The sequence below is a fragment of the Ursus arctos genome, unplaced genomic scaffold (genome assembly GCF_023065955.2).
Source record: "Ursus arctos isolate Adak ecotype North America unplaced genomic scaffold, UrsArc2.0 scaffold_6, whole genome shotgun sequence".
NCBI classification, from domain to species: domain Eukaryota; kingdom Metazoa; phylum Chordata; class Mammalia; order Carnivora; family Ursidae; genus Ursus; species Ursus arctos.
Genome location: NW_026623078.1, coordinates 47,209,230 through 47,231,865, shown reverse-complemented (window position 1 = coordinate 47,231,865; position 22,636 = coordinate 47,209,230). Strand labels below are relative to the sequence as shown.

General features: G+C 40.5%; 1 long non-coding RNA gene across 1 annotated transcript in view; it reads left to right on the top strand.

Annotated features, from left to right (window-relative positions):
• The window catches only part of LOC125281055 (uncharacterized), a 63,306-nt gene that overhangs the window by 1,822 nt on the left and 38,848 nt on the right, over positions 1 to 22,636 (top strand). The window contains exon 2 of the long non-coding RNA XR_008957767.1: positions 9,467 to 9,798. This is a non-coding gene — a long non-coding RNA (uncharacterized LOC125281055). The remainder of the gene's footprint in view (positions 1 to 9,466; positions 9,799 to 22,636) is intronic.

Below are 22,636 nucleotides of genomic sequence, written 5' to 3'. Positions count from 1 at the left end.
CTCAAACAGACACACACTAGTGTTTTCAATACCACAGTTTAAACCTGATCCATAAAAGAAAAATCACTCATCCACATCTCCAATTCTGATCTCCTGCCCAGCAGGACTTTTCCATCTAGACATCTTGCCATTACTTCAAAGTCCATCTGTCTAAAAACCAAATCAAACTAACTGCCCTTCTCAGTCTCTTTATTTCTCTGGACAGTATTCCCCCTCTCACAACCAGAGGAAACACTTTGGAGTCATCCTTCCCTTTTCCCTCTTCTCTATATAATGTAATATAGTTGGTCAGGTCCATCAGTTTTTTTTCCTTCACATACTCTCATCCATGGCTTCATAGCTGATGAGAAACCTGGACTCCGATCCTGGCTCCACTTCCTATCTCTGTGACCTTGGGTGACAGATTTACCTTTTCTTGTGCCTCAGATTCCTCCCCTACAAAATGGAAATAATAATAAAACCTACCTCATAAGGTTCTAATGAGAATTAAATAAGATAATACATTAAAGGCACCTAGGCAGTGTCTGGCCCATAAACAGCACTTAACACAAGTCAGCTATGTAGGGGAAAAATTAAGAAAGACTGTTTAAAAGGAGCAAAAAGGGGTGCTTGGGTGGCTCAATCCATTAGGTGTCCAACTCTTGATTTCAGCTCAGGTCATGATCTCAGCTCACATGATCTTGTGAGATAGAGCCCTGCATGGGCTCTGTGCTGAGTGTGGAGCCTGCTTCAGAGTCTCTCTCTCCCTCTCCTTCTAACTCTTGGCCCCCCCATGCACTCTTTCTCCCTCTCTTTAAATAAATAAAAGAAGCAAAAAGATTGCTGGGTATCCCAGTGGGATGCTAGACATTGTTCAGGTTATTTGATTTGATGGGGTCTTTGTGCCTTTCATCATCTTTGAGCTATTTTACAATTCCGCAAGTTGCAGGATATTGACAACAATGCAAATAATTCTTGTCCATAAATATGCAAATTATGTTTGTAGGAGATTCTGTTGATTACTGTTCTATGGATATTGACCAGTTTTGCCAGCTTTGTGTCTGTTAAGCAGATTTACTTAAGTGTTCCTAACTGCGTATATAGTCTGGTACTTCGATTACTTCTTTGAATTGGTTGCAACATCTTACTGGTTCCCACATTAATTAATGAGTTAAATGAAAAAAAAATTTTTTTTAAGATTTTATTTTGGGGCTCCTGGATGGCACAGTCGATTAAGCATCCAACTTTTGGTTTCGGCTCAGGTCGTGATCTCAGGGTGGTGAGATCGAGCTGGGCATCAGGCTCCACCCTGAGCATGGCATCTGCTTGAGATTCTCTCTCCCTCTCCCCCTGCCCCTCCCACTCGGGCTATCTCTCTCTCTCCCTCTCTCCCGCTCTCAAATAAATAAATAAATAAATAAATCTTTTTAAAAAAGATTTTTAAGTAATCTCTGCTCCCAACATGGAGCTTGAACTCACAACCCCAAGATCAAGAGTCTCATGCTTTACTGACTGAGCCAGCCAGGTGCCCTTTAAATGAAATTTTTGACATGTGTTCATTTTATATCTGTATGAGAGTCGTGGTTATACAATCTTGTTAAAAATTATTCTTTAACAACTACCATTAGGTATTATTAACTTCTCTTCCCTTTTACTTCCAGTACCTAGTTTCACATCTTTCTGATGGACATATTTCATTTGTTTCCTTATCTCCAGGTCAATCAGTCTGTATTGAAGAATATCATTTCTAGTAATCACAGATTAATGCAAATCTAAGAAACGCACAGTATGAGTCCATAGATCTATAAACCCTAAGGCCGAATTCCAATTAATGGCAATGGAGGAAAAATTAAGGACTTTTAAAATTATGCTATGGATAACACACTGCCACCAACTAACATTTATAAGAACGTCTATTATTTGCTAATCTTGGAATTAATTTTTTTAGAATTATGAGCACATAAAAGATTTCCTTAGTCTAATTAATTACTTGGTATCAAAACCAATATATTTGAAATATGCATCAACTTTTATTCAGTCCAGGTTACAATCAAGGCAGAAACTCAGTGCTTAACACCAGGACTAACATTTACAAATAAATGACCACAGAGAACAATTCATTAACGTGGCCTTTAGCTATGGCATTTGCTCACTATATCCTTTCTGAGTCGATGGTGATTATAACTGTTCCATCTGTGTAATAATGGATGAAATATAATAACATTTCTTTCCAAGCTTTAGCCCAATAAGGATTGTCCTATGGTTGGTTGGTATATTTTATTTTATTTTTAATAGTATTTTTTGCTATAAGGACTAGAGGAGTTAGTATTTTTTTAAGATTATTTATTTATTTATTTATTTGACATAGAGAGCACAAGCAGGTGGAGCGGCAGGCAGAGGGAGAGGGAGAAGCAGGCTCCCCGCTGAGGAAGGAGCTCTATGCGGGGCTCGATCGCAGGACCCTGGGATCATGACCTGAGCCGAAGGCAGCCGCTTAACCGACTGAGCTACCCAGGCACCCCTGATTGCTATATTTTATAGAGTTATGCCTTCTTGTTCCATAATATTGCTCCCCCTCTTATTTTTTCCAGGCCCTCTGTCAAGAAGTGAGTTTTGTTCCTTATGTTAAGAGTCAGTCTGGCATTTTGGCTTTTACATGACATCTTGAGCATCTAAACGGTCTGAGAGGGTCTACACCAGATCACAGCTGGTTAAATGTCCCAGGATAAGACTACTCCACATACTTTCTCCTCCTTCTCCAAGGCCCTCAGGGATCAACTGACTTCTTAGTCCATTTTGTTTTGTTACATGTTTTTCATTTTACACACACACACACACACACACACACACACACACACAGAGTTGCCTATAGTTTCCAGATTTCCTTCAATGATATATGTGTGTGTGTGTGTGTGTGTGTATATATATATAATCATTAAAGCATAAATATATATATATATACAATTGAAGTATATAAAGTATAGATATAGATATAGATATATATGTAGGGGAAAAATCATGCTAAAACCAATAATTCAAACAGTTACTGTTTACATTTTGGTATTAGCTCTAACCTTTTTTCTATGCATAGGCTTTTTGCTTGTTTTTAAATATTGCCTGTACGATATTATTTGAATAGCTAAACATGGTTATAAACTTTTATTATGCTATTATTTCATTCATTCTAAAACATTTATTGGACGTGTACTCTGTTCCTACACGATACTAGTTGCCCAGATTCCAGAGCAAGCCAATAGACATGCTCCATGTCCTCAAAGAGTTTATTCTTTAGTAGTAGATAAAGACATTTATCCAAAAATCATCACAAATAAATATAGAATCATAAAATGTGATAACTGCTAGTGTGTTATTAAGGATATAAATTCAGCCACTCAAATAAAGTCACAAAATAACAGTGCTATCAACAAGGTAAACATTTATCCCTCGGTCACGTGGCAGTTTGGGTGAATGCAGTCTCAGATTGTACGGAGATCCCAGAGACTTAGGCTCTTTCAGTCTGGTCATTCTACCATCTGAGGAGTGTAGCCCTCTCCGGTATGTCTAGCATGGCTCTCTAGCAGTTCCATATGGCAGCCAGTAGCATGAGTGAAAGGATAGGGGCAAGACGCCCTTCTCTTTAAGAATGAAGTCATTTTTGTGCCATGGCATATAACCAAGTATGTGCTCCTTTAAGCATTAACTAATAAACTTGCAGTGAGTCTAATTTCAAATTTCATAGTGGCGATGAACATAAACAATATATTAGATATATGCAAAACAATTATGTGATATGAAAAAGTCTGTGATTTCGTTCGGTGACAGGATCACAGTTAGTGCCAATATTTTTGTGCTTCGTTGCCTGTATTCATAATTGAAGCAAATGCTGAATTTCAGTTAGCAGTTCACAAAACTACAGATGTAATTTTTTTCCCCCATTCTAGTTCACAGGCTCCGAGAATTCTATCCACAACTTTTTTAGGTTAAGAACCTCCTGCTTGGGGTGCCTGGGTGGTGCAGTTGGTTGAGCTTTTGACCTGTGGTCTTGGCTCAGGTCATGATCTCAGGGTCATGAGATCAAGCCCTGTGTGGGGCTTCACACCAAGTGTAGAGTCTACTTAGAGTTTCTCTCTCCCTCTCCCTCTGCCCCTCTGCACTGTGCACTCTCTCTCTGTCTCTCAAATAAATAAATAAATCTTAAAAAAAAAAAAAACACAGAAAACCTTCTGCTTTAAGGGAACACCCCAGAATTCCCACATATCACATCTGCCCATATCCCATTGGTCAGAATTTAGTTTTCTACAAGGGAAGCTGGGAGATTGTTTTTATTCTAGTCAGCCATGTACCCAGTTAGAAATCAGGGGTCCTATTATTATTGAAAATGAGGAGAACGGATATTGGGGTACCACTAACAAAAAAAGAACCTTACACTATGAAAGGATTTAACAGGGAGTCCTAATTCAGATTATGGAGTCAGGAAAATATCTCTGAGAAAGTGACAGTTAAACTGAGATCTGAAATGTAATTAGTAATAATAGTAGTGACGACGCTCGTTACTTATTGAGTGCTTCCCAAGTGCCGGGCCTTCTTCGAGTTTGCTCCCAGTATTAATTCAGTCTCTCACTTAGGGTGACTGTTGAGGTTTTAGGGCTGAAAGTCCTGCACCCTGGGACACCCCTCAGTCTGGGGCAAACTGGATGGTTGTCACTGTGGCGGTACTGTTGTCACCATCCCCATTTTACAGAAAAGGAAACCAAGGCATGAAAAGGTTAAGAAAGTTGCCCCAAATTACTCAGCTAGTAACTGGCAGAGTTTGCGTCCAGGAAGGCCGCTCCGGAACCTGCCTGCTTCACTACTGGCGGGGCAGCCATAATAAAGTGCCACGGACTGGGTGGCTTCAACAACAGAAATTTATTTTCTTGCACTTCTAGAAGCTCGATGTCCAAGATCAAAGTGTCAGCAGGGTTGATTTATTCAGAGGCTTCTCTTGACTGGTAAACGGCGCCATTCTCCCTGTGTCTTTACATGCTCTGTCCTCTGTGTCTGCAGCCTAATATTATCTTTTATAAGGACATCAGTCATTGGATTAGGACCCACCCTAATGACCTCATTTTACCTTAATTACATCTTTGAAAATGCTATCTCTAAATAATAGTTACAATCTGAGGTCCTGGAAGTTGGCCTCAAGATATGAATTTGGGGGGAACACAGTTCGAGCCCATAACAACTAGTACATTCTGCTACCAGGCTAAGACTGTGTGTGGGGATGGGGGGTAGTGTTCCACGAGAGGGAACGGCGTGTGCACAAACCCTGAATCAGTCACTACTGATTCCAGTAGTGCATTCAAAGAGCGAAAACCTGCGTAGCTGGCATTTATTGAATGTGCAGGAGGGTGGGCCAAGGGAAAGTGGAGAGGTAAGCAGGAACCAGGGATGTGGTGTGTTGTAGGCCAAGTTGAGATTTGAGGATTTTAGCTTAAGTGCACAAGGAAGCCCGTGGAGGGATTAAAGCAGGGGTTTGGGATAATCCAACTTAGATTTTAAAAGACAGCTCTGGTGTCTGTCTGGAGAATAGACTGGAAGCAGGGACACTGGTTAGGAGCTTGTGGCTGGAGCCCGGGCCAACATTGTTGGTGACTTGGACAAGTGGAGTAGTGGAGATGGAGAAAAGTGGGTAGATATCATGTGGGTGAAGGTCGCACCAGCAGAACTTGCTGATGCATGGGAGGGGTCAAGGAAAGGGTGTGTCCTAGCTTCCTCCACCTGGCAGAACCCTTTTTCTACGTGTATCCACCTTCCTCCCTTCGGGGAGCCAGGCACCACCCCGAGACCTCCGTGGGCTCAACCTAAGCATGGTATTTCCACTTCTGTCACCAGTGATTGGTCCAGGCCAGTGCATGTGTCCCTGCTGTGGCCAGTGGCACTTATGAAAAAGTCTACTATGGGGCTTCTGAGAAATTCGCCTCACTGATAAAGATACAATAAACCACTTATGAAATATTCTTGCCAAAGGTTTAACATAAATCTAGTTAAGCGTCTAAATCTAATTTTGAAGTTCACAAGAAATACAAAGACAAGAGGAACAAAATAAATGGCATCATGAGGAAATATATCAGAATGATTCAAAAGAAAAACACAATGCAATGAGAATCAAATTGAGGGAATGTTCTAAATGAAAGGGGACCAAAAAACATAAAACCAAATGCAGTGTATGAAACTTGATTGGATTCTGGTACAAAAAAAGATAAGCTATAAAATACATTTTAGGGACTACTGAGGAGATTTGAACTTGGACTGAATATTAAGTGATTCTAGGGAATTACTGTTAATTTTTCTTAAGTGTGCTGTTATTGTGGATCTGTAGTAGACATATTTATTCTTTTTTAAAAGATTTTATGTATTTGAGTGAGAGAGTGAGGGGGGGAGAGAGAGAGAGAGCACGAGCAGGGGAAGAGGCAGAGCAAGAGGGAGAAACAGACTACCTGTGGAACAGGGAGCCCGACACAGGGATGCCAAGACCCTGGGATCATGACCTGAGCCAAAGGCAGACGCTTAACTGACTGAGCCACCCAGTCCCCCCGAGACATTGTATTCTTAGGAAATATAGGCAGATGGGGCATCTGGGTGGCTCAGTCGGTTAAGCGTCTGACTTCAGCTCAGGTCATGATCTCGGGGGTCCTTTGATCAAGCTTGATGTCGGGCATCGCTCTCAGTGGAGAGTCTTCTTGTCCCTCTCCCTCTGCCCCCTCCCCCACTTGTGCTCACTCTCTCTCTCAAATAAATAAATAAAATCTTTATAAAAAAGGAAATATAGGCTGAATTGTGTAGGGGTACTGTATGATGTCTGCAAATTACTTTCAAATGGTCCAGGAAAAAGAGTGAAGGAGAGAGATTAAGCAATTGTAGCATGTGGCAAAATGTTATCAATTGTTGAATCTAGGTGGAGGGTATATGGGTCGTGGTTACTATTCTCAACTTTTCTGTATGTTTAAAATTTTTCAAAGTGAAGAGATGAGGGGGCAGAAAGACACCAGGAAGACACATACTCTTCTCCCGCTGGAGGCTGTCAGTTCTGAATGCGACGCCTGTAACTGACACGGAGGTGGTGTGGCCATGAGGGAGACTAGCGTGAGCATCTGGCTGAACGGCTGACCTGGCTGTGGGGCTTGCTGACATGAGCAAGCAGATGCATTTCCAACCGCTGGAGCTGCCTTCCTCCCAACTCTCTGTTATGTGAAATAATCCATAGCCCTTACTATTTAAGCATTTTGGCTTGAGCCATTCCCTCTCGTGGAGACAGAGAAAAGGACTAAACACAGAGTAGTCAGGGAGGCAGCAGGGAAGCCAGGCGACAATGGTGGTAGAGGTATAAATCATCTTTTGTATACAGTTTTGCTCTCTGCTTATTAAAATATAACATGAATTTTCCCGTATCATTAAGATTTACTTATAGACATTTTTATTTAATGTTTTGGAATAAGTAATATGTTCTTGTGGTGGGTTAAATAATGGCCCCAGATTTTTTTTTTAACATTTTTTTTATTTTTTTATTTTTTTAGAGAGAGAGAGACAGCACGAGCAGGAGGGGCAGAGGGAGAGAGAGGTAGAGAATCTTAGGCAGACTCCACACTGAGCGCAGAGCCCAACTTGGGGCTCAATCCCAGGACCCCAAGATCATGACCTGATTTGAAACCAAGAGCAGGACACTTAACTGACTTCGCCACCCAGGTGCCCCTGAATATGGCCACAGATATCTTGCAGCTACTCTCATCAAGAGGTAGAGTGTTCCCCATCCCTTGAAGTGGAGCTGGGGTTTTTTGAAGCACAATTAATAGCCAGCATTACATTAGTTTCAGTTGTATAACAACATAATTCAACGATTCTATACATTACTTGGTTCTCACCATGGTATGTGTGGTCACCATCTGTCACCATACTACACAATTACAATATTATTGATTTTATTTCCTGTGCTGTACTTTTCATCTCTATGATTCATTTATTTTATACCCGGAAGTTTGTACCTCTTAATCCCCTTCATCTGTTTCACCCATCCCCCCCTCCATCGACCTCTCCTCTGGTAACCACCAGTTTGTTCTCTGTATTTAAAAGTCTCTTTGGTTTTTTGTTGTTGTTTGCTTGTTTGTTTTGCTCTTTTGATTTCACATATGAGTGAAATCATGTGGCATTTGTCTTTCTGTATCTGAAATCTGAGCTGTCTTTGACATTTGCTTCGACCAATAGAAGATAACAGAAGTGACATTGTGCAAGTCCCAGAGCGTATGCCTCAGAAACCTTGCAGCTTCTGCTTTTCCTGTCTTTTTTTTTTTTTTAAGATTTTATTTATTTATTTGACAGAGAGAGAGAGACAGCCAGCGAGAGAGGGAACACAAGCAGGGGGAGTGGGAGAGGAAGAAGCAGGCTCTTAGCGGAGGAGCCTGATGTGGGACTCGATCCCAGAATGCTGGGATCACACCCTGAGCCGAAGGCAGCCGCTTAATGACTGCGCCACCCAGGCACCCCTGCTTTTCCTGTCTTGAACACTTCTCTGAGTCCTCCCTGTAAGGAAGTTGGTCTAACCCACTAGAGGATTAGGGAGGAAAACAAGAGCCAAGACCAACTGGCAGCCATGTGAACAAGGCCAACTTGGGCCTTCGGGCCCACCACATCTCCCAGCTCAATGCTACCACGTGACTGAGGCCAGATAAACAAGCAGAAGAACCACCCAGCCAACCCACAGAACCAGAAGCAATAATAAGTCATTGTTCTTATGTAGCAACTGGTTATTAATACAATTTCCATGGTATAAAAATTTTTAAATATAAAAATACACAAGTGAGGACTCAAAGAGATATTTGTACACAGATATTCATAGCATCATTCATGATAGCCAAGGGGTAGAAGCAAACCGCATGTTCACTGATTGATGAATGGATAAAAAATATGGTCTATACATGCAGTGGAATATTATTCAGCCTTAAAAAGGAAGGAAATTCTGACACATGCTATACTGTGAATGAAACTTGAGGACATTATGCTGAGCGAAGTAAGTCAGTCACAAAAGGACACACACTATATGATTCCTCTTATATAAGGTACCCGGAGGAGTCAAATTCACAGAGATTGAAAGAATGGTGGTTGCCAGAGCTGTAGGGAAGGAGGGGGCAGTCATTGTCTAATTCGTACAGGGTTTGAGTTTTGCAAAATGGTGATAATTCTGGGGCTGGATGGTGGTGATGGTTGCACAACAATGTGAATGGACTTAATGATGCAGAGCTGTACACTTAAAAACGGTTAAGATGATAAATTTTGTTATATATATTTTACCACAATTGAAGATACCAGTGAAAGTTTTTCTCTGACCCATTCCATACCTGCCCATCTCCTCACTCCCCCATAACCCCTAGGTAACCACTATCATTAGTTAGAATGTGTCTGTGGTAATTTAAAAACCATGTCCACAAATTCTATCATATTTGCTTCTAACAAGGAAAATGATATTCCACTTCTGAGATGAGGAGCTAAAAGGTCTGCACTTGCCATCTTGGGATCCCCACCCCCACCCCACCCGTCACTTGCACTGTGGGAAGAAAACTGCCGCACATGTGAGCAGCCCTATGGAGAGGCCCGTATGGCAAAGAACTGAAGCCTCCTGCCAGCAGTCACGAGTGAGCTGAGAAGTGGATGTTCCAGCCCCTTCAGATGACTGCAGCCCCAGCTGACAACTTCCCTGCAGCGTCATGAGAGACCCTGTGCCACAGCCACCCAGAGCCACCCAGCAAAGCTACTTCCTGATCCCTGGCCCTTCAAAAGCCATATGAGGTATTAAATATTGGTTGTTTTAATCCATTAAGGTTTAGGGTGATTCGTTATATGGCCATAAATAACTAATACAGTACCCTTTATTTATGCATATATATGCAGATATGAATATAGATTTTATTCTCTCCCCCTCCTTTTTACATAAAAGATAGTATATTGTTCACATTATCATAATTTCTCTTACCGATATTTCCATAGAAGTTCATAGTGAGTTTTACCATTTTTTAATAGGTACATACTGGTTAATTTAACTAGTCTTCTAATGGTAGACACTTGTTTTTCTCTATTCATTTCCTATGACAACCAGTGCTTAAATTATTAGCTTTGTACATTATTTTTGCATGCAAATGCATAAATAAATTCCCAAAAGTAGAATTTCTGGGTCAAAATTATGTTTTTGATAGATGCTGCTAAGTTCCCTTTATTGAACTTACGGCATTTTGGACTCCTACTAGCTGTGAGAGAACACAGTTCTGTGCAGCCTTGCCAAAAGTTTGGACATTTTTACCAATTGGATAAGTAAAAAAGTAGTATTTCAGATTAGTTTTAATTTGTATTTCTCTTATTAAGAGTGAAGATGAGGGGCACCTGGGTGGCTCAGTCAATTAAGCATCTGACTCTTGATTTTGGCTCAAGTCATGACTTCAGGGTCCTGGGATCACCCCCTTCCCACCCCCAGCATTGGGCTCCAGGCTCAGCAAGGAGTTTGCTTGAGGATTCTCTCTCCCTCTCCAGCCCCCCTCCACTTACTCTCCCTCCCTCCCTCTCAAATAAATAAATAAATAAATCTTTTAAAAAAATTCTCTATCACTCTCTGCCCCTCTCCTCCCTCCCTCTCTCCCTCTCCAAAAAAAAGTGAAGATGAGAATCTTTTCATAGTTTTAGAATTATTCTTATATCCTTTCCTATAAACTGTCATTTTTTTGTACTTTAAACATTTTAACTTAAAACACTGTGTCATTTATTTGTCAATATTTTAAAAAGAATATATATGTGTGTGTATATATATATGTGTATATATATATATGTGTGTGTGTGTATATATATATACACGTATTTTTTATATATGTATATATATAAATATATATATATATATATTATATATATATATATATTTTTTTTTTTAAGTAAACGCTATGTCCAGCATGGGGCTTGAACTCAACCCCAATATCGAGAGTCCCACACTCTACCAACTGAGCCAGCCAGGCACCCCTATTTGCCAATATTTTAACATAGGGCCAAAGCCTTTTCTTTGAGCCTGGTGCCCTCACAGGGGATCCTTGCTATCTCTTTTTTGCATAAATCACATCTATAATGTGTAATCCACAATTCCAAATTTCAACTTCTTTAAAGTGGCATGAAATCTTAAAGAGTCTTGAAAAGGACATCCGGTACAGAATTCTTCCATATGCTTTTCTTTTTTTTAAATTTCAGAGTAGAATTTAGTGATTCATCAGTTCCATATAACACCAGTACTCATTACATCATATGCCCTCCTTAATGCCCATCACCCAGTTATCCCATCTCTCAGCCACCCCCGAAGCAACCTCAGTTTGTTTCCTATAGTTAAGTCTCTTATGGTTTGCCTCCCTCTCTGTTTTTATCTTATTTTATTTTTCCTTCCCTTCCCCTGTGTCCATCTGTTTTGTTTCTGACTTATTTTGCTTAGCATAATACCTTCTAGTTCCATCCACATCATTACAAATGGCAAGATTTCTTTTTTTTTTTTTTAGATGGCTGAGTAATATTCTGTTGTATATGTATACCACATCTTCTTTACCCATTCATCTGTCGACGGACATCTGGGCTCCTTCCATATTTTGGCTATTGTGGACACTGCTGCTATAAACATTGGGGCAGTGCATGAACCCCTTCAAATCACTGTATTTGTATTCTTTGGATAAATACCTAGTAGTGCAATTACTGGGTTGTAGGGTAATTCTATTTTTAACATTTTGAGGAACCTCCATACTGTTTTCCAGTGTCCGCACCAGCTTGTATTCCCACCAACAGTGTAAGAGGGTTCCCCTTTCTCTGCATCCTCACCAACGTCTGTTGTTTCCTGAGTGTTTAATTTTTGCCATTCTGACTGGTGTGAGGTGGTATCTCATTGTGGTCTTGATTTGTATTTCCCTGATGCTCAGTGATGTTGAGAATTTTTCCATGTGTCTGTTGGCCATTTGGATGTCTTATTTGGAGAAATATCTGTTCATGTCTTCTGCCCATTTCATGACTGGATTTTTTGGTTTTGGGTGTTGAGTTTGATAAGTTCTTTATAGATTTTGAGTATTAGCCCTTTACCTGATAAGTCATGTGCAAATATCTTCTCCCATTCCATAGGTTGCCTTTTAGTTTTGTTGACTATTTCCTTTGCTGTGCAAACTTTTTATCTTGATGAAGTCCCAGCAGTTCATTTTTGCTTTTGTTTCTCTTGCCTTTGGAGATGTGTAGAGCAAGAAGTTGCTGAAGCCAAGGTCAAAGAGGTTGCTGCCTGTGTTCTCTTCCAGGATTTTATAGATTCCTGTCTCATGTTTAGGTCTTTCATCAATTTTGAATTTATTTTTGTGTATGGTGTAAGAAAGTGGTCCAGTTTCATTCTTCTGCATGTTGCTGTCCAATTTTCCCAACACCATTTGTTAAAGAGACTGTCTTTTCCATTGGATATCCTTTCCTGCTTTGCTGAAGATCAGTCGACTATGGAGTTGAGGGTCCATTTCTGGGTTCTGGGTTCTGGGTTCTGGACCATAGATCTATGTGTCTGTTTTTGTGCCATACCATACTGTCTTGATGATTATAGCTTTGTAATAGAGCTTGAAATCTGGAATTGTGATGCCTCCAGCTTTGGTTGTCTTTTTCAACAGATTGGCTATTAAGATACCTAGGAATAAACTTAACCAAAGAGGTACTCTTTGTTTGTACTCTGAAAACTATAAAACACTTATGAAAGACATTGAGGAAGACACAAAGAAATGGAAAAACATTCCATGCTCATGGATTGGAAGAACAAATATTGTTAAAATGTCTATGCAACCCAAAACAATCTACACATTCAGTGCAATCCTTATCAAAATACCATCAGCATTTTTCACAGAGCTGGAACAAACAATCCTAAAATTTGTATGGAACTAAACTGTCTTTTCATAAACTTTGCCCACTTTTCTACAGGTTACAGTCCTTCCATATTGATTTATAGGAGCTCTGTGTACATGAGGGAGATTAGTCCTATGTCTGGGACATAAATCACAACTTTTTTCTCAGTTTGTTTTGGCTTTGACTTTTCTTGTAGAATCTTCCCATGTAGAAATTTTTGCATATGTTTTTATGTAGTCAGACTTAATATTTACTTTTATGGTTTCTGGATTTTGAATCATCATTATAAAGACCTTCCCAATTAAAAAAATTTTTTAATCTTTGTTTTCTTCTAGTACTTCTATACTTCTAATTTTTATATTTGTCTTTCTTGGGTTTGTTTGTTTTTTGGAGGGGATAAATATTGCAAAGGCATGGATCCAGCTGTTTTCTTTGTATCTTTCTAGTTGTCTTGACATCATATACTCATGGGTCCACCTTTCCCCTTTGACTTAAGATGCTTACTTTTCCAAGGAATGGACTAATGTATGTTTTTGTATCTATACTGTTCCATTTGTCTATTAATATTCTAATACTGTACTCTCTTAACTATTGCATAAAGTATGTTATCATATATGTCTGGTAATATTGGTCCTTTCTCATTGCTCTTTTCCCTTACCAGTGTTTTCCTGGCCAGTCTTGTTTATTTTTCCATTTGACTTTTAGGATCAGTTTTTCTATTGAAAAAATTCTGAAGGTATTTTTATTGGAATTATATTAAATTTATAGCTAAATTATGGAAAATAGGTATTTTTATTATATTGAGCCTTCATAAACATTTTTTAACGATTTTATTTATTTATTTGAGAGGGAGGGAGAGAGAGAGAGAGAGAGAAGCAGACTCCCTGCTGCGCAGAGAGCCCGACAGGGGGCTCAATCCCAGGACTCTTAGATCATGACCTGAGCTGAAGGCAGACGCTTAACTAACTGAGCCACCCAGGTACCCCCATAAACATTTTTAATGGCACTATTATAACTTACCTTACTGTTAGATGTAACACCATTGATTTAACTGTGTTCTTGTTATTTGATCCTTATGTTTTCCCCAATTTTTTATTTTATAAATAATTCTTAGATGAACCACTATAGTTTAATCTTTGTCCATATCTGTGATTTTATTACCTCGTGATAAATTCCTAGAAATAAAATCACTAGTCAAAGGCTGTGAACTTTTGGGGCATCTGGGTGGCTCAGTTGGTTAAGCATTTTCCTTTGGTTCAGGTCATATCTCAGGGCCCTGGGATCTAGCCCCATGTCCGGCCCCTGCTCAGTCTGGAGTCTGCTTCTCCCTGTCCCTCTGCCCCTCCTCCCATGCTCTTGCACGCACGTGCTCCCGCGTGCTCTCTTTCTCTCTCTCTTTCGCTCACTCATATAAATAAAATCTTAAAAAAAAAAAAAAAGGCTGTGACTTTTGAGATATCTGACATTGCCAAAATTCTTACCAAAGGCGTTAGGTACTCCCACAAAATGTGGGTGAAAGTGATAGATTTATTAAATTTTTAAAAAGTCTTGGTACCCTAAAATGTAAAAAGTGTTATCTCACTTTTAATTTTCTTTTATTTGATTACTAGTGAGTAGGACATTTTCTCTTTACTACATATTTGTATTGGATTTTCAGTGATTTATTGTCAATATCCTTCCTCATTTTTTTGTCAAAAACCTGGCAGTTTATTTCAAAGTATAATTTTTTTCTTACCCATTTTTGTAAAGCTTTATTTATTCATTTGAGAGAGAGAGAGCACACGTGCACATGCACATACGTGCGCAAGCGGGGAGAGAATCTTCAAGCAGATTCTCCACTGAGTGCCCTATCCCACGACCCGTGAGATCATGACCTGAGCTGAAACCCAGAGTCAGTTGCTCAACCCACTAAGCCACCCAGGTACCCCTTTCCTTATCCATTTTAATGCTGATGGTCTTAATGTTTTTCTTTTTGATTTGTATGAATTTTTATATATTAAGACCATCAAATTTATTAAGTCTTATCATATTTGTGTCAAATACTTTTCCAGTTTGTTGTTTATTTTTAGTTGTTTGTAGCATGTTTTGTTGTATGCAATTTTCTTTATTTTAAAAGACATATCTATGCACTGAATAAATTAAATAATACAGAAACATGTATAGTAGAAAGTGAAATTTCTCTTTGCCCCAATCCTCTCACTTCTGCTAAGGGATATGTTTGGTGATTTTTTTTTGACATTCAAAATGTTAAGCTTTCTTTGTTGTCAAATATGTAACTCTTCCTATGTTAATTTCTTCCATCAGTTTATGCTTAGAAAGACCTTCCCATACTGAAATCAGAGATGGTGGGGAGCCAAAGTGAGTATAGAGAAACCAGTAGGTGGGATATTGAGGTTGTCTGGGCAAAGAGATTATTGTGTCTTGGACTGGGATAATTTAGAGTAGGCTTGCTGACAGACTGGTGGGAGGAAAGCAGTGGAGAAAAGAGAGAAATAAATGATGGTTCCTGGATTTTTGGCATATGCACCTGATGGAATGGGGTATCTTTTTCATTCCTAAGCTGAAGAATATGAAGTCTTTATAGGGTGATTGAGGACATTTTGGTGCATGGTACTTTCCCAATGCTATTCATTGACATGTGATCCCCTTTTGCAGGTCCTTAAATACAAGCTGACGTATCCCTCAACTCTCTGTGGCTGCCCTTGGTCTTTTTTATTTTATTTTATTTTATTTTATTTTATTTTATTTTATTTTATCTTTTATTATTATTCTTTTTTACCTCCTATGTTTTAATGGGCCTGCCTACTTTGTAGGAATGTTCTTTTGTGTTTACAAAGTGTGCTTGAGTTTGTCTTGTGTTCTCATTGATGACTCCTACCTGGGTACTAATATGGGCCAAGGTTTTCCATTGCCTAGTCTGTGGGAGCCTGGAAAGGAGTGTTTTGGGCAGTGGAGGATCACAAACATGGGCGGGGAGGTACTCCTCAGTGCTTTCCGCTGTTATCAGATTGTTGCAACGAGGGCCCTCAGGCAGTTCCTGAGGGCCGGGGCTGCATAACTCACCACCTCCTTTTATTTCAACATAGGGGTCATCAAAGGAGAACCTAGTTTGTGAGTGTGTGGCCTGGAATAGCTAGTTTGGAACTAATCCGTAAAAACACAGTCAGCAGGTTTGTTGTTGTTGTCCTTATTGTGCTGAACAGTGCTTCTAGTCCTCCTTGAACTCCACAAACAGGTTCAGAGGACACCGTCATTTCAGTACATCACTGCAACGTCAGAGTCCCTACGGTAAGGGCAGAAATAAAGGTCCTTGCCGCTGGTCCCCTACCCTCTACAGTCAGTCCGATGCCTCTGACCACTCTCCCTTAATGACCCAGAGAAGTGCTCTCTAACTCCCTGCCGGAAGGACACACACCTAGCTGTTTTTCTGAGAGTGACAGTGGCTTCTGTGGAACTATTCTGGGCACATGCTTCCTCCTGATTCTTCTAGCAACGAGTAGAACATGCCAACAGAGGGAAAGGTTCATTAGAGTTAGAAATGTAGTCCACAGTCTTTGAATAGCTTTTCTGGGCAAAACTAACTGATCCTTCCAGGGAAATAAGCAGTCTAGGTCTCTTTCAAAAATTACATTCTAGCTGATCCACGATTCTATTGCATAATCAAAGGTCACACCTGCAGCCAAATTAAATATGTTTGTCACTAAGGATATTTCCATCTGGCAAACAAAATACTGTGTGTGGTATTATACTGCTCCCTCTTCCTGGAATGTCCTTGTGTGCTGTATCTTCAAGGAGGCCATTTGGCCACGTTCCCAACTCCCTGGCCTTTGACCAGCCACCTCCTGCCTCTGTAGACTCCCAAGAGAGCTATGTGGGGGGACAGCGCTGGCAAGGGAACACTGTTTTTTTACACTGTTTATACGAGCCCCGCTGCTGAGCTTGTCTGGATCACTTCAAAGACAAAAAGAGACATAGACGAACCCGACCAAAATGGTGGGACCCAAAACCTAGATCAAAATGATGAAGCTGCAGCCCCGGCTTTCCCGAGGCCGAGGCCGCAAGAAGAGACTCCCAAGCCGATCCTTGTCATCAAAAGCCCGGATGCCCTTTTCCCGCCTCATGAACTTCTACTCATTCTATGAACCCCAATTCAGAAGCCTCTTCCTTTCTGAATTTTCCTCGACCACAGCCCCATCCAAGAAAAACGAGTGGTTCCTTCATTAGTGATCCTGTTTGTATTTCTCTTTGATCCCTTTACTAGGTCTTATTGTGGTAATCTGTTTATATGGCCCTCTTCCCAGACACCAAAGGTAGACTCCGTCTTATTCCTCTTTTTATTTCCAGTGCCTGGCCAAGTGCCCGGCACTGGGAGGTGTTCGGTGTAGCCTGCTGAAAGCCGTGTTTTCTGGCACTGGAAACAAGGCCCCTGGTTGTACGGTGTGTGCAGTGCACAAGCATGCTGGGCCAAGGGGGCGGGTGGGGCTGGGGTGGGCTGCTCTGGGGCTGTCTCTGAGGAGAGGGCACAAGGCACAAGCTGGCAGGCCTGTAGGAGCCCAGAGGGGGTACCTCCTAAATTGTACCTAGATACTACATAGACTCGCAGTCTTCCCGACTGCAGACCCAGACAAACCAGACCCAGCAGCATGGCAGAACGTGAAGAAATTCAAGCTTGAAAGGAATAGCTTCCCTTGTGAAAAGTTTCCACTACTCATCTAATAGGCAAGCCTCACAGTTACCTGATTTTAGAGAACTTACCGTCAATTATGAATAAGAGGAATTTGAATGCATTACACTTTTCAGTGTAGTGTGTTAATCCTCAATTACAGTTTAAAAAAATGTATACAGTTACACGGTTTTAGACCTGAAAGCTACCTATCTATTTTTTGTTTGTTTGTTTGAGCAGTTAATACTGTCTATATGTTCAGTACGGACCAAGCACTAGAAGCTGTCATAAAAATTGACCGATGTCAAATACCTATTTAGTGGCAGGTTTTCATTTGCTAAAAGGACATCTACCGTACCCTTCTATCAGAAACAAGAAGAGGCAAAGTGGTCACTATGTTAGTGCAATTGGAGTTTTATCCATCTCGCTCTTTGGTTTCCACTTAAATTGCCAATTTTTCAATGCAGAAGCTGTCATTTCTTTAGTTTTTCTCCCCATTTTTGTATATTCACACCCACCTTCTGAAAACAGACAAACATTTTGGCGATATCGTTACTAGATTGGGAATACCTTGAGGAAAGGAAGTAAGTCTCAATCTTATTTGTGTTTATCCTGTGGCTTTTGTAGCATACTAAGTAGTTGTTCAATAAATCTTTTTAAAATGAAGGTAATGAAGGCATTAATGAACGAATAAATAGGAGGTAGTGACAAGTAACAAGAAGCCTTACACTCTGTGTAATATCTGTGATATTTTGTTTAAAAATTCGGAAACAAATGTCAAAATATTAACATTTTCTAAATCAGGGTGGCGGATATATGAGTACACGTTATCTTACTCTCTGTGCTGTTTTTCATATTTAAAAATTCCTATCATATTTTGAAAAACCAAGATGAGTGATAGGGTGATAGCAGTATGACAAAAGTGCCTTTCTTCAGGTATCTCATCACTTAATTAGGGAATTGTTCCAAGTACACATGATTGCAGAAGTCTATTGGGCTGTACATTTTTAGGAGTTGACTGGGCAGGAAAAAAAAAAGCAGCAAATAACTCTGAAACTAGAAAAGCAGGAATTGACACTACTTGTCCAGTTGTCAGGGCAACCTAGGAATCAGCAGATAAGCCCTTTGGTCTATTTTAATATATATCCAGCCTCTATGAATTATGAAATATTGTCGAGAAGAACTAGATCCATCTAGGCAACATTAGCTAGCTAGATACCTGGGGATTGGTTTCTACCTGTAAAAAATTCTGGCAAAATATCTTTTGATCCTTCAGGTCTGATCTATTCTTCCTCTTCTCCATCCTACTCTCTTCCTGGAAGGTTGACCTGTATGGACCACATTGGTGGATGCTCATGATTTCTGCCTTCTAGTTGGGTTCAGTTAGAAGTCAAAGAGAAGGAAGAAGGAGAAGGAGGTCAGGTTGCTTGATCCCTTTGTTCTCTTTTTTTTAAGATTATTTGAGAGAGAGCATGCATGTGAGTGGGGGGGAGGGGCAGAAAGAGAAAATCTTCAAGTAGACTCCTCACTGCGCACGGAGCTTGACACAGGGCTGGATCTCACAACCCTGAGATCCTGAGCCGAAAGGAGACCTGAGCCGAAACCAAGAGTCAGACACTTAGCCAACTGAGCCATCTGGGCACCCCCCCCTTGTTCCCTTTCTATAGAGTTGCCTCCAGCTGGCTGTGTCTCTTGACTGAAGGGAATTACTCCTCTCTGATACAGAGTGGCAACTCTACATGACTCTATGACTCTCTGTAGATAGATAGATGATTAGATAGATAGATAGATCTCTTAGGTCCAGTAACCATCTTTTCTCATACCTGTGGACTTATATAGTAAGAGCTCATATACACACACCTTTGAAAACAGTCCCTTCATATTCAAGACACCCCAAATTAGCCCCTTCTGCATGTGCCATTTATTTTCTGTTTGGACCCTGATTTTTCAAGGGCCTGGACTATGACATCCAAGTTTTACATCCTCCCCAGTAGTTAGCACCCATGCTTCTGTTCTTCACTTAGTAGATGCCATACGAGAACTTTAGAGAATTACCTGTGAATACTAACCTCCTCTCCATAGCTGGTGTCCTCAGCTCTTTCTAAGTCGTTTTGCCTCTTCTTTCCTACCATGAAGTTATGGAAACAGAAGTGGTAAATGACTACAAAACATTTGAAAGTATATTGCCAGCATGAAATAATTACAATCATCCTTTCATCAGTTCCATTTTTGATCAGTTTTGGTCACTGTGCCATCTTTGTATACTAATACATTAATACATAAAAATTATAATCAGTGGGGGGAAATCTAAACATTTCATCTACTATGTAATGATGAAAGGGAATGTGTGTTATTTAGTTAATTAGAAATATCATGGAAAGCAACAAACAGGGGTGCCTGGATGGCTCAGTCGTTAAGTGTCTGCCTTCGGCTCAGGGCGTGATCCCAGAGTCCTGGGATCTAGCCCCACATCAGACTCCTTTGCTGGGAGCCTGCTTCTTCCTCTCCCACTCCCCCTGCCTGTGTTCCCTCTCTCGCTGTCTGTCTGTCAAATAAATAAATAAAATATTTAAACAACAACAACAACAAAAAGAAAGCAATGAACAATAGAAATGGTAAGCATCTGGGATAACGTCCCAGGGCCTGGGCAGGGATGTCTGGTGATATCTGAAACTCTTTAAGGCCTTTGCACATTCTATTCCCTCTGTCTTGAATACTCTCCCTTCCTCTCCCACTCTTCATCTGGCTAATTCCTATTTCTCCCTCAGCATTCTGCCTAAATGGCACAACCTCAGATAAATCCCTGATCCCAATCTAAATTAACCTCCAACCTCCTGTTAATTTTCTCTGATAGAACCCAGTTCTTTTCCGTCTACATACTATCACAGTATAAGTATATATTTATTTGTGTGTTCATTGTCCAATGTCCATCTCACCCATGAGGACAGGAACCAGGTTTGTTTGGTTCCCCCACTATATTTGTAATTCCTAACATAGTACCTGTCAGTATTAGGGGCCAATCTATAGCTGTGAAATAAATGAACGCACAAAGTTCTTAGGAAGAACCATGCATCTGTGAATCATAACTCCGTTTATACTACCTTTATCAAAGGTGAATTATTTGCTTGCCTTAAGCTCAAGGGTGTGCCATAATTAGGACTACTGGATATCATTCTTTAGATAAATAAATGTATTTATATATCTGCTGTAGATTTGCATTTTATGAGTCATCTTTTGTTCTAGGAACCCAGAAGTCCAGCCGACTTTGCATAAATAGTCTTAAAAAAATAAGTTCTTTCTTAGAGTTATAAATGACTAGCTTTGTTATTAGATGGACTCGGGGATGCCTGCTGTTTTTGTCTGCACAGCTTCTTTTCCCCCTTCCTAGGTTAGAAAACCACAGACCACCATGTATGGTTTCTTAAGGATTGTGCACTGCAATGGGTCCCATTCATGCAGACGTTAACATGAATCTGAGTTCTGAAGCTGTACAGCTTTGTGGCCCTGGCATAACTCTTTTCTTTTGGTAAATGTTCCTCTCCCACCTAGATAGTCCAGCCTGTGGGTCTGCTTCCTTGCCACAGAAGTAGACACGAGATCTAGGCCAGTTAGTCAGAGAATTATCTCTAGAAACCACCATTGATTATTGTAGGACTAGGCTCATGACCAAGGCGGCCAACCAGCATTCTTTGGGGGATTATGTAAATGGTAGGAGAGAAAAAGTCTCCTGGGATATCCAATACTAAGCACGGAGTGGTTCTTTTGCCACATAATAAAAGCTTACCTGCAAGTAAAGTCAACACAGAGGAAAGGAGAACGGAAAGGAGAAAAGGAGACAGATTATTGATGATGTGTGTTGATCCCCAGCTCTGCCTAAATTACTCATGGGCTTTTTGGTTATGGGAGCTAATAAGTTCCCTCCCTTGCTTAGGAGAGTTTGAGCTGAATCTCTGTCACTTACAACCCCAAGAGTCCTGGCTAAAACAGAGGCATAAGCAAAACCATAAATCAAGAACTTGGAACTTGTTTTCTGCTCAACAGAAAACTAAATATGCTACTTTTGACAATGATGTCATTTCTCTGCCCTCCATTGGCTTCTCATCTTACCCAGGGAAGAAGGCAACTATCCACACGTGACCAGTTGGTCCCTCTGTGGTCTGACCTTATCTCCACCCACTTTCCTTCACTTTGCTCACTATGCTTCAGGAACCCTGACCTTAGCAATCCTTACCCTTGCCAGTCATGTGCTCCCACCAGAAGGTATTTGTACTTGCTCTTCCCTCTGCCTGGTCTTATCCCAGTTACCTTCCTGACCATATTCTGTTCTCTTTTCATACGCAAACTTCCCTCATCACCCTATCTAAAATCTGACTTTCCCTCTTCCTTATTAGTTTCCTAGGGCAGTCCTAACAAAGTATTACAATGTGGGAGGCTTGCACAACAGAAATTTATTGTCTCACAGTCCTAAAAGCTAGAAGTCTGAGGTCAAGGTGTTGACAGAGTTGGTTTGTTCTGAGGCCATGAGAAAGAATCTATTCCATGTTTCACTCTTAGCTTCTGGCGGTTTGCTGGCAAACTTTAATGTTCCTTGGCTTCTAGAAGCATCAGCCAGATCTCTGCCTTCATCTTCACATGGTGTTCTTCCTGTGTGCATGTCTCTGTGTCAAATTTCCCCTTTTTATAAGGACACTAGTCATTGGATTAGGGCCCACTCTAATGGCTTCATCATGACTTGATCATCTGCAAAGATCCTATTTCCAAATGAGGTCACACATTCACAAGTACTGGGACTTCAGTTTTGGAGGGGGCACAGTTCAACCCATAATACCCTTCTTATCTTGCCTTATTTTCTTTTATAGTATATATCACTGTCTGACATATTATAACCTTTAATGTCTCTCTCTCTCCCAACTAGGATGTAAGTTCCATGAACATGTGGATATAATGTTATTTAAAACAGTGTCTATGGGGCGCCTGGGTGGCTCAGTTGGTTAAGCATCTGCCTTCGGCTCAGGTCATGATTCCAGAGTCCTGGGATCAAGCCCCACATCAGGCTCCTTGCTCAGTGGGTAGTCTGCTTCTCCC